The sequence below is a fragment of the Monodon monoceros genome, unplaced genomic scaffold (genome assembly GCF_005190385.1).
Source record: "Monodon monoceros isolate NGI ecotype Baffin Bay Population unplaced genomic scaffold, NGI_Narwhal_1 Super_Scaffold_19, whole genome shotgun sequence".
Taxonomy (NCBI): Eukaryota; Metazoa; Chordata; class Mammalia; order Artiodactyla; family Monodontidae; genus Monodon; species Monodon monoceros.
This window is the reverse complement of record NW_021703775.1, coordinates 87,996,547-88,000,586: the sequence shown is the minus strand read 5'-3', so window position 1 is coordinate 88,000,586 and position 4,040 is coordinate 87,996,547.

Here is a 4,040-nt window from a genome sequence, read left to right as displayed (position 1 = left end):
AAAAGTTGTGGTACCCTAAACCATACCCGTTCCCTATCCGTAACCCTAACCCAAAGCCTTACCCTAACCCGTACCCTAATCCTATGCCGTACACTAACACTAACCCGTACCCTAACACGTACGCTAACCCTAAACCATTGTCGTACCCTAACCTGTACCCTAAACCATCCCCGTCCCCTAACCCTAACCCTAAACCCACTTATAGCCCTATATCTCAGGAAAATTAAAATAACAAGAAACCACCACCCCAAAGTTTAGGGCAGCTCTGTTTACAAGAACCTCGACTACGGTACAAATTAAATATCCTAGAAAGAGTAAAATGGATAAAGAAGTTTTCATACTTACGTACAATGGAATATCACTCAGCAATGAAATCAATGTCATCAGGCCCGTAGTTGCATAATGAATGGATTTAGGTAGGATGATTCTAAGGCAATAAGTCACACAGAAAAATAAACTTATGATATCACTTATAGAGGGAATGTAAACTTGGCTACACATGAACTGAATTACAAAACAGAACAGAGTCTCACATTTAGAAAACAAACTTATGCTTGCTTAAGGGGAAAGATGAGTTGGGGTGCTGCGTAAAACCAGAGATTGAAATTAGCACAGATACCATTCCATAAGCCAGGTATGTAATAGACAACACCTACTCCTTGCTCACCGAAGTGGACTCAACACCCCCTATTCACTGCAGAGGAATATATCTGACTAGTAAGAATCTTAAAATCTATGTATTTATATGTCTCCGTAAGAGAATCAAGTGTGTGTAGAGACGCATAAACACAGCAGTGAAAATCAGCTAAACCCCATTATAAGAATAAATTTCAAAAACATAACACAAAGACAGTGAAAGAGAGAGAAATTCTTAAATAATTCATTCAGGGCTTCTGATGAAACCTGGATTTACCACATCTACACCCAGAGCTGGGTGAGACATAAGGCTGGACACTTGGGGCTGAGAGAATTGGTGAGGTTCGGTGAGCAAATGCAGACCCTTTGAAGTAATCCTGCATGTTACCCATTCCACTGGTCAAAACTCTCCAGGTTTAAGGGATTATTCCTAAAGCTAAAACATTCATGGGAAACCCAGAGAATGGTCCACCGTGTGATCCGGCAAAGTTTCTTAAACGCATCTCATTTTTCGTCACCTTGTACTCGGGTTCGCCATTCCAGACGTTTTACTAACAATCTCCCCACTTGGAGAGTCATTGCATTTAAACTCCTGTTTGGCACAGTTTGCAGTTTCTGTGGAGGATGAACGGGAATAGGGAGAACCAATGAGAGACTAGCTGTAGTTGTTTGGACGGGCACATTTCACTCTAATTTCCCACCAGAAAGAATAATTAACCAAAGGCTCAGCGTGCCACGCTGGAACCAGATTAGGGCCTGAAGCAATCCTGCGGTTTTGCGTCCAGCTCACAAAAAAGCGAGTTGAAAAAAGGAGCTCAGGGTCACTGCAATTCACAAACCTGCAGAGTTATAAAGGACAACTATCGTCCAAAAATACATTGAGGTAAGGCTGCGAAGAGGACTTGAAAGCAAGGCACAATTGCAAGAAACAGATTTCAGGAGGTAGATTGGAATTGCATTTAAAGCGTATGAAAAGTGGCAGAACTTCGACAATGATGCACTTGGCCAAAAAGTGCGTATGCGTTTTTTCCTGAATATATGCAGGAAAAAACGCATACGCTCTTTTTTGCCAACCAAGGAAGCGTGCAATGGAAATCCGCACTACAATGAAGTCTCACTTCCCACCGGTCAAAAAGGCCATCAGAAAAAAGTGTAAACACCAGAAACGCAGGACAGGCAGGCCATGGAGAACAGGGAGCCTTGTGCTGATGGGCGGGATGTAAATTGCCAACAGCCCCTCTGGAGAAGTGTGTGGTGTTTCTTGAAACATCTAAAAGACAAAGCAACAGAGCCTAGGGCACTTCCACTTATGGCCCTATAGCTTAGGAAAATTAAAATCAACAAGACACAGCCACCCCAAAATTTAGGGCTGCTGTGTATACAAGGATCTCGACTATGGTACAACTTAAATATCCCAGAAAGAGAAAAACGGATAAAGAAGTGTGGTACTTACGAACAATGGAATATCACTCAGCAATGAAATCAATGTCATCAGGCCCGTAGCTGCTTAATGAATGGATTTAGGTACGATGATTCTAAGTGAAATAAGTCACACAGAAAAAGAAACTTATCATAAGATATCACTAATACACGGGATGTAAACTTGGCTACACATGAACTGAATTACAAAACAGAACAGAGTCTCACATTTAGAAAACAAACTTATGTTTGCTTAAGCGGAAAGGTGAGTTTCGGTGCTGCATAAAACCAGAGATTGAAATTAGCACAGATACTGTTCCATAAGCCAAATATGTAATAGACAAGACCTACTCCTGGCTCAACGAAGTGGACTCAACACTCCCTATTCACTGCAGAGGAATATATCTGACTAGTAAGAAACTTAAAACCTATGTATTCATATGTCTTCGTAAGGGAATCAAGGGTGTGTAGAGCGGCATAAACGCAGCACTGAAAATCAGCTAAACCCCATGATAAAAATAAATTTCAAAAACAAAACACAGGGGCTTCCCTTGTGGCGCAGTGGTTGAGAGTCCGCCTGCCAATGAGGGGGACGCGGGTTCGTGCCCCGGTCCGGGAAGATCCCACGTGCCGTGGAGCGGCTGGGCCCGTGAGCCATGGCCGCTGGGCCTGCGCATCCGGAGCCTGTGCTCCACAACGGGAGAGGCCGCAGCAGTGAGAGGGCCGCGTATCACAAAAAAAAAAAAAAAAAAAAACAAAGACAGCAAAAGAGAGAGAAATTCTTACAAAATTCGTTCAGGGGTTGTGATGCAACCTGGATCGACCACATCTACACCCACAGCCAAGTGAGACATAAGGCTGGACACTTGGGACTGAGAGGATTGGTGCGGCTGGATGAGCGAATGCAGACCCTTTAAAGTAATACTGCGTGCTACCCATTCCATGGGTCTCAACTCTCCAGGTTTAAGGGAATCTTCCTACAGCTAAAACATACATGGGAAAGCCAGAGGATGGTCCACCGTGTGAACGGGAAAGGTTTCTAAAATGCACGTCATTTTTCCTCTCCTGGTGCTCGGGTTCACCATTCCAGCCTCTTTACTAACAACCTCACCACTTGGAGAGTCAGCGCCTTTAACTTCCTATTTCTCACAGTGTGCAAGTTGTGCGGAGAATGAAAGGAAACAGGGGGAGCAAATGAGAGATTCGGTGTAGGTGTCTGGTCGGGCACATTTCACTCTAATTTCCCATCGGGAAGAAGAATTAACCAAAGGCTTAGCCTGCCACCCCAGAACTAGAATAGGGCCTGAAGCAATCCTGCAGTTTTGTGGCCAGCTCACAGAAAAGGGAGTTGAAAAATGGAGCTCAGGGGCACTGCAGTTCACAAACCTGCAGAGTCATAAACAACAGCTATCGGTTAAAAATACATTGAGTTAAGGCAAAGAAGAGGATTCGAAAGCAAGGCAGAATTGCAGGAAACTGATTTCGAGAGGTCGGTTGGAGTCGCCTTTAAATCACATGAAAAGCAGCAGAACTTCGACAGTGATGCAGTTGGCCAAAAAGTGCATATGCGTTTTTTCCTGAATATATTCAGCATAAAACACATATGCACTTTTTGTCCAATCAAGCAAGCAGGAAATTCAAATCTGCACTACAAAGAAGTCTCATCCTAACACGTACCCTAACCCTATCCCGCTACCGTACCCTAACCTGTACCTGAGACCGTACCCGTTCCCTAACCCTTACCCTAAGCTGTACACGAACACTAACCCGTACGCTAACATGTACCCTAACAGTAACACATAGCCATACACTAAACTTTATCCTAATCCTACCCCGTATCCTAATCCTTTCCCTAAACCGTACCATAACCCGTACCCTAATCCTAACCCACCCCCTAACACTAACCCATAACCTAACCCGTACCCTAATCCTAACCCATACACTAACACATACCCTAACCCTAACCCGTTGTCATACCCTAACCT